The sequence below is a fragment of the Elephas maximus genome, chromosome X (genome assembly GCF_024166365.1).
Source record: "Elephas maximus indicus isolate mEleMax1 chromosome X, mEleMax1 primary haplotype, whole genome shotgun sequence".
NCBI lineage: Eukaryota > Metazoa > Chordata > Mammalia > Proboscidea > Elephantidae > Elephas > Elephas maximus.
Genome location: NC_064846.1, coordinates 140,093,102 through 140,102,581, shown reverse-complemented (window position 1 = coordinate 140,102,581; position 9,480 = coordinate 140,093,102).

Below are 9,480 nucleotides of genomic sequence, written 5' to 3'. Positions count from 1 at the left end.
AGGACAGCCTCATAGGACAGGAGCAGGACAGTCACCTCTGCATCACCTTACCCTCCTACAGGACCACTGCACCTCCTGCCTGAAATGATGCTGTCACTTACAGTCACTGCATCGCCAGAAAGACGTAAGAGAGTTGGAGAAGGACATCTAAAGGAATCAATCCAAAATTTAGGTCCCCCTTTTTTTTTTATCATGACTCTTCTGTATGGAAAGATGAAGGATTAGGAAGAAGTGGGTTGAATTACATAACAAATAAGTGACAAGAATGAAGACTAACTTTTTCATAAAACCCTAAAACCAAGGAGACCCTGGAAATTTGTAAAAAGTAGTTTTAGAACAGACTTTCTCAACCTCAGTACTAATGACATTTTGGTCAAGGTATTTATTTGTTGTGGGGAGCTACCCTGTGCATTGTAGGATGTTTAACAGCATTCCTGGCCTCTACCTACTAGATGGCCCAACTGTAAGAACCAAAAATTTCTCCAGATATCTTCATGTGTCCCCTGGAGGGCAAAATTATTATTTTCCCTTTTTTTATACCATTGATTGCATACTATCACATCATTCATCTTCTATTTATTTCACACAACAATACATTGGAAATCACATCAGTACATAAACAGTGCCATCAATTTTTATAGCAGTGTACTATTTCAATCTACGGATGTACAATAATTTATTTAACCAGTTCACCTCTCATACACCTTTCCAGTCTATTGGAGCTATGGTGGTGCAGTGATTAAGAGCTGACTGCTAACGAAAAGGTCAACAGTTCAAATTCACCAGCTGCTCCTTGGAAACCTTTTGGGGCAGTTCTACTCTGTCCTATAGGGTCACTATGAGTCGCGATGCACTTAACGGCAATGGTTGTTTTTTGTTTTTTTTTTTTTATCTATTCTACTGCTGTTACAAACAAGGCTGTGATGAAACACATTGTACATCTTTTTTCACAGGTGTGAGCTTATCTGTAGAAGAAATTGTTTTAAACAGAATTGCTCAGTCACAGGACTGTGCACATATCATTTCAATAGATGCTGTCAAATTACCCTTCATACAACTTGTACTAATCAAAATCTGACTAGCAATGAATGAGAGTACAAGCTAAGTGTAAAAAAAACAAAAACCAAACCCACTGCCCTCCAGTCAACTCCAACTCATAGCGACCCTACAGGAAAAAATAGAACTGCCCCATAGGGTTTCCAAGGAGTGTCTGGGGAATTTGAACTGCCAACCTTTTGGTTAGCAGTCATAGCTCTTAACCACAACGCCACCAGGGTGCAGAATTTCTAAAATGGTCCCCCTAAAGACATCCTGCTAATCCCCCGAACATGTGAATGTGATGATCTCTCACCCCTGTGATTATGTCAAGTTATATAGCATAGCTGATCTTAAGATAGGGAGAATATCCAGCTGGGCCTGATCTAACTACATGAGCCCTTTTTAGCAGAGCGAGAAGTCAGAAACATTTGAAACATGAGAAGAACACAGTGCACCATTACTGGCTTGAAGATGGAGGGGTACACATGAGATGTAAAGGGGCAGCCTTAAGGAGCCATGAGAGAGGGCCCTGACCAACAGTCAGTGAGGAAAGAGGACCTCAGTTCTACTGAATTCTGCCAACAACCTAAATGAGTTTGGAAATGGGTTTTTCTACAGGGCCTCTAGAACAGAATGTAGCAGTGCTGACACCTTGATTTCACTCATGTGAGTTCCTGAGAAGAGAATCTAGCCGTGCAATCCCCAGACTACTGACCCACGGAAGCTGAGAGATAATAAATTTGTGTTGTGTGAAACCCTCAAACGTGATAATTTGTCATGCAGCAACAGAAAACGAATAGAGTAGGTTATTAATGTTTTGATTTTTTGTTACTCTCTTAGGTAAGAAATGATATTTACATGCAGTTTAATTTGCATGTCTATTATTATAACAGAAATAAACATCTTTTCTTTCATTTAAAAGTCAGTTATATTTCCTTTCTATATATACTGTCTACTCATAATTTATCTTGAAATGTTGAGCTATTATCAATTGTAGAAGTGCTTTATATTAAGGAAATCAGATTCAGCTGTAATAGGGTCTGCAAATATTTGTGTGTCTATACTTACATCTGGATCCCTGGTGGTGCAGTGGTTCAAAGCTTGGCTGCTAACCAAAAGGCTGGTGGCTCAATCCACCAGCCACTCCTTGGAATCCCTATGGGGCCGTTCTATTCTGTCGTATAGGGTCACTATAAGTCGCAATTGACTCCACGGCAACAGTTTTTTTTTTTTAAATACATATATCTGTATCTTTACTTCTCTAGTGATTGTTTTAGTCAAATGTATCAGTATTTTATTTCATGGCTTCAGGATTTTTTTAAATTTTTAATTGTTCTTAGAAAGACCTTCCTCATGCCAAGAATATTCAAACATTCTCTCACGGTTTCTTCTGGTGCTTTTACTGTTTGTTTTTAACATTTAAATCTTTCAAACATATGAAATCTATCCTCGCATAAAATGAAGTATCAACCCAAACTCCCCCAGGATCATTTATTTAATAACTTGCATTAAGGATCTCAAAATATAGTCCCTCAAAAGTTTTATTTAGTTCTCGGAGAGATGCGTTTAACTATTGAGCTTTAATTCTCCTGATAACACTTTCCCTTATTTTTTTCTAGGAATTTCTTGTTGAGAAAACAAGTGAGACATTTAAAAACCCATTCTGGAACAAAAAACTTCTGTCAAATGCATTATCAATTTTGCCTCTTGAATTACCTATTTTTTCTTTTCCATTTAGATTCATAATCATATTTCTATGTTATCATTTAAACAGCCCTGGTAGCACAAAGGATTAAGTGCTTGTCTGCTACTCAAAAGGTTGGTGGTTTGAACCCACCCAGCAGCTCCACGAGAGAAAGACCTGGCAATCTGTCTGCTTCCATAAAGATTATAGGCTAGAAAACCCTATGGGTAGTTCTACTCTGTCACATGGGATCGCTATGGGTTGGAATTGACTCAACTGAATCTAACAACAACATGTTATGATCTAATATATCTAGGTAATTGTTCCAATGTTTTGTTATTATTTCACTCTGATTTTCTTTCACAGTTTCAGCATTCCCTGCACTGTTGCCCTTTTGTCCTACATTTTCAGTTTCATTTTCCTCCTTTCTCCCTTTCACTTTATGATTTTGCTGAAGCAAAAATTGCCACATCTTTCTGTCCTTCATTTAAGAGTTCAGTATTTGATTGGTGAACCACATAAATAACATGACTGTTTTAGACAGGGCTACTTTGTGAGTGGGACTTTTGTAGGACAGCCTTTTGTACCAGATTATATTGGGCTATGTTTTATGTCTACTGAGTTATAAAATGCAACCACCATCAAATCAGAACCTGATAAATGTGAGTAGCTGACAGCTAAAATCAATGTGAAAAAGTCCCTAAATGATGATTCTGAATGCTATTGTTCATAAAATGATTCAAGAATCTTTCATTCCTCAATTCATTTCTGTCTATGAACTTTATTTCCTGTTTGACCCCAGTACATCCCAGAACCTCTCTGGAATTACTTATCTGAAATAGAATAAAAAATCTGTTTCCAAAGGTCTTGTGATATTGGCAAAATAAATGAGACAATTTAAAAACTCATTCCATAACCAAAGGGGAGGAAAAAAATCTGTGAAACAGGTAATGAAAAAAGTCTTCTCAATTACAAATTCTAAAAGTTACAGCCATATATATACCAAACTCAGTGCCATCAAGTTGATTCTGACTCATAGCAATCCTACAGGACAGAGTAGAACTGCCCCCACAGAGTTTCCCAGGAGCACCTGGCGGATTCGAACTGCTGACCTTTTGGTTAGCAGCCATAGCTCTTAACCACTATGCCACCAGGGTTTCCATATATATATATATGATGTATATATATATACGTATGTGTACATATATAAAAATACCCAGAAAACCCAGTGCCGTCGAGTTGATTCTGACTCATAGCGACCCTATAGGACAGAGTAGAACTACCCCATAGAGTTTTCAAGGAGCGCCTGGTGGATTCGAACTGCTGACCCTTTGGTTAGCAGCCGTAGCACTTAACCACTACACCACCGTACATATATATACACATAACTTGATTATTCATCTTCAGCATGCTTTCCCTATCTATAAGTACATAAGCAGCTGATTCTTCATAATAAAAACCAAGTCTTTAAAAGGATGCTTTGAAACTAAAGTTTGCCAGGAAACCCAGCAAGGAGTGGAGGGGTGGGGAGATGGGGGCTATAATAGGAAAGTTTTGTTCTTGTTTAATGTTTGGAGAAAATAAAACTTGTTGTTGTTGTTAGTTGCTGTCAAGTTGGTTCCAACTCACGGCAACCCCACGTGTGCAGAGTAGAACAGCAACTCCAATTTCATTGTATTATTCAGTGTTGGAGAAACTAATGACCTTTCTTATCCCTGCTAGCATATAGCAGAAACTCCTCTGCCGCCCCCAGGATTGAGATCTTGAAAGTTTTCTTATTTTTCCTCTTCTCCCTCCCTCCCATCATTCTCCTCATTATTCCTCTTTTTCGTGTTTATTTCCAGCTTAACCCTCAATTAGTTCTCTTGCAACCAGATTTACATGAAGTTTACACAAACGACAGGGAATAAGACACTCCTTTTATATCAATGAAATATAAAAAGAAATTCTGATACCTAGGAATTTCTTGCTCTAGTTTTGAAGGGATGCTATGATATATTTGAAGGAGAATAAATTTTAAACTTCTGATAAGAAAAGGAAGATTAATGGGTTCACAGGGTCAAAACTTAGTTCCTCACTCAGTTTGTAATGTCCAACAGAAATGTGTATCATGTATATGTATGCACACACACACAAACACACAACACAGACACAGAGAAAGGACTGAATATTAAATGAAAGGTCAGTGTTCCAAACCCACTAGACACTCCATGGCAGAAAGATGTGGCAGTCTGCTTCCGTAAAGATTTATAGCCTTAGAAATCCTATGGGGCAGTTCTACTCTATCCTATATTGCTATAGATAGGCATCAACTCAATGGCAGTGGGTGTGATTTTTCAGTTTTTGGTTTTACCCTCTCTGCCCCCTTATGGGAAACCCTGGTGGCACAGTGGTTAAGTGCTAAGACTGCTAACCAAAAGGTCGGCAGTTGGAATCCATCAGGAGATCCTTGGAAACTCTATGGGGCAGTTCTACTCTGTCCTGTAGGGTCGCTATGAGTCGGAATCGACTCGACGACAACTGTTTGGTTTTTTTTGGTTATTTTCTTAGGGATTTTTAGCCACAAAGATAAAGAGTCTTCTCAGACTCTGAGTTCGCATCTTCGTAATAAGGTGATTATCCACAAAAGTTTAATAAGTGTGATTACAATGTACTGGAAGACTTAATCTACTTAAATACCCATTGTAGTAACAGGGCATGGAGGAGAGTTCCCTATATTCTTTAATTTTTACCTAATGAGATGCTGCAGATGAAAGTAATCAGTTGACGAAAATAGAGCTCCTGGTAATTCAATTACAAATGTATGCCAATGGTATAAAAATACAATTTCACATATGCAATCTACATAAAAACCAATATCAAACCCATTGCTGTCGAGTCAATTCCAACTCATAGTGACCCTATAGGACAAAGTAGAACTGCCCCATAGGGTTTCCAAGGAGAGGCTGGTGGATTTGAACTGTAGGCCTTTTGGTTAGCAGCCAAGCTCTTAACCAATGTGCCACCAGGGCTCCAAACTACATAAAAGAGAGATATATAATATCTCTTATTAAGGCTAGCACCCTATGAAAACCAGCTTTTTCATTTGGGATTTGACCCCAATTTGCAGGTGAGAATAGGAGCCTGGGAGGTACAAGTGGTTTGTGATCAGCTGCTAGCCTAAAGTTGACAGTCTGATCCCACCCAGTGGCTCCATGGAAGAAAGGCCTGGAGATCTGTTTTCTTAAAGATTATAGCCAAGAAAACTCTATAGAGCCATTCTATTCTGTAACAAATGGGGTTGCCATGAGTTGTGGGCTGACTTGACAGCAGCTAACAACAACAATGGGACAAGCATTCAACTGGGAGATCCCATTAACTAAATATGTTACCTTGATGATAACTACCATTTCTTGTGTGTTCTTTTTCATTTTACAAATACTTATGTGGTGCTTACTGTGTGTCAAGCCATTTATTTAAAACTGTTTCATCATCACTGGTATATACAGTTGCCCATCCAATGTTTCCACCTCTCAGGTTCATTGGGAAGCTACCTTCCCACAGACAGTGCATGCTGCCACAAGGCAGGAGTATTTATGACTGTTTGAAATGAAAATAGGCTTGTGCCGCAAATAACTGTTTCCACAGGGTGTTGTACGAGGTGTGTGCATTTTTGGTAGGAAATATAAATTTTGAAAATTTTTCTTTGGGACACGGTATGTCCCTCTGAACTCCATGGGGCATCTGGGGGTAGAATTAGTGGAACAATGTATGTCCCTCAGGACTTGGTGCAAAAAAAAAGTCCATACTACCTACCAAAATTTAAAAATTCAATAACACTCAATGATACAGCTTGCTTCCATTAATGAAAACACATGGTATCAACAAAAATTTAAAGCAGAAAATAACTGGGGCTTGAAAGGATTATTAAGTGATTTACTAAAAATAATTCTAATCTTCCAAGAAACCCTATGGAGGTAGTGCTATTATTCCTGTTTTACAGATGAATAAACTGAGGCATGAAGAGGTTAAATGAGTTGCCCCAGATCACACAGCTAGTAAGTAGCAAAGCCAGGATTTGTAGATGGACAGTCTGGCTCAAGACTTTGTGTTCCATAATCACTATGTTATATTACCTTCCATAGGATAACCACTATGCCAGAGTACAGAAAGAGCGTCCTATTTGGATCTTATAAATCATGCTATGTAGGTAGCTAGCCACTTAGCCTATGAATAAAACCAGTTGCAGTAGTCAATATATTTTTATACATTATAAATATATGTACTAAAATATACATTCATATGTATGTTCTTCAGTATATTCTCAATACACACATACACATGTATTCTTTATATATTCTTTATATATTATAATGGTAGTCCCTGGGTGGTACAAACAGATAACATGCTCGGTTGCTAATGGAAAGCTTGGCAGTTTGAGTCTACCTTGAGGCACATTGGAAGAAAGGCCTGGAGATCTACTTCCAAAAAATCAGTCATGAAAACCCTATGGAAACCAGTTCTACTCTGACACACACGGAGTTGCCATGAGTTCTGGCTGACTCAATGGCAATGAGTATGCATTAAAATATATGTTCTACTACTCTTGAGCATTTAATATGCCTATGACAGTCTTTGTTTAGTGAGTATCTACTTAGATATTTTAAGGTTTTAATCTACTAAAGCTCAAACCCAGCAAACTATGGTCAGAGGTAATGTTCAAATCTTACTGACCTTTTTCAACACTGCCCTGTCCTGTTTTACATGTTATGGATATGTAAAATCTTATTAAACTAGACAGAGACCATAAAATATAATACCTGTAATTTCTGACCAGTGTTCATACAGTAATCTCCCCCATCTTTGCAGATATGTTCCAAGCCCCCCATGGATGCCTGAAACCTTGGATAGTACTGAACCCTATATACACTGTTTTATCCTATACATACATACATACCTATGATAAAGTTTAATTTATAAATTAGGCACAGTAAGAGATTAACAACAATAACTAATAATAAGAGAACAAATATAACAATATACTGTACTAAAAGTTATGGGACTGTGGTCCCCTGGTGGGACAGAGCGAGACGGTGCGAGATTCCATCATGCTAGTCATTTAACATTTTTGGGTAACTGAAATCACGAAAAGTGAAACTGTGGATAAGGGTGGACTACTATAATATGCAACAGGCTTACTTGATGCTTGTTAAGGTAACATATTGGCGTAATGATAGATATGCAAGCTATGCATATAAAGTTACTTCTTAACATGAGTAACCTAACCTGTTCCCTTATTTTATACACACAAATCTAGGTTAAGTACTGTCTACGTTTGTTTGCCAACCATGCCCTCCCCTAACAAGGTCTTTTCGTAAGCATGCTATGCTAATTTTTTTTTACAGCAACAGGAATTGACGAATACCAGGTGAGATGTTTCAACAAAAGTATGCAACGCTGGAAGCACCAAGAAATCTGGAGACAGAATCTGGCCAACCGAATGGAAGTGATCCAAAGAAACGTGATCCAACAGAATGTGGAAATTATTGAACAAAATTTTTGCTAAGATAATTCAAAAACAGTTGCAGCAGTACATTGATAGGGAATTGTCAGAAATTTAAGCCAGATTCAGAAGAGGACATGGAACAAGGGATATCATTAAGTGATGTCAGATGGATCTTGGCTGAAAGCAAACAATACCAGAAAGATGTTTACCCATGTTTTATTTACTATGCAAAGGCATTTGACTGTGTGGATCATAACAAATTCTGGATAACGCTGTGAAGAAGGGGAATTCCAGAACACTTAATTGTGCTCATGAGGAACCTGTACATAGACCAAGAGACAGTCAGTCATTTGAACAGAACAAGGGGATAATGAGTGTTTTAAAATCAGAAAAGGTGTGCATCAGGGTTGTATACTTTCACCGTAATTATTCAATCCATATGCTGTGCAAACAATTCGAGAAGCCAAACTGTATGAAGAAGAACACAGCATCAGAATTGGAAGAAGACTCATTAACAACCTGCAATATGCAGATGACACAACCTTGCTTGCTAAAAGCAAAGAGGACTTGAAGCACTTACTGATGAATATCAAACACTACAGCCTTCAGTGTGGATTAGACCTCAACACGCACACAAAAAACAAAACAAACAAAAATCCTCAAAACTGGACCAAAACGCATCATCCTGGTAAGCAGAGAAAATATTGAAATTGTTAAGGATTTCATTTTACTTGGATCCACAATCAATGCCCATGAAAGCAGCAGTCAAGAAATTAAACGATATATTACATTGGGCAAATCTTCTGCAAAAGAACTCTTTGAAGTGTTAAAAAGCAAAGATGCACTTTGAGGACTAAGGTGTGCCTGACCCAAGCCATGGAATTTTCAATCTCCTCATATGCATGCAAAATCTGCACGATGAATAAGGAAAACCAAAGAAGAATTTATACCTTTGAATTGTGGTGTTGGCAAAGAATACTGAATATACCATGGACTGCTAGAAGAACGAACAAATCCGTTTTGGGAGAAGTACAGCCAGAATTCTCCTTAGAAGTGAGGATGACAAGACTTCATCTCACATACTTTGGACATGTTACCAGGAGGGACCAGTCCCTGGAGAAGGACATTGTGCTTGGTAAAGGGTCAGTGAAAAAGAAAAACACCCTCAACAATATGAATTGACAAAAATGGCTGCAACAATAGGCTCAAACACAGCAAAGTCTGTGAGGATGGCGCAGGACCAGGGGGGTGTTTTGTTCTGCTGTATGTAGGG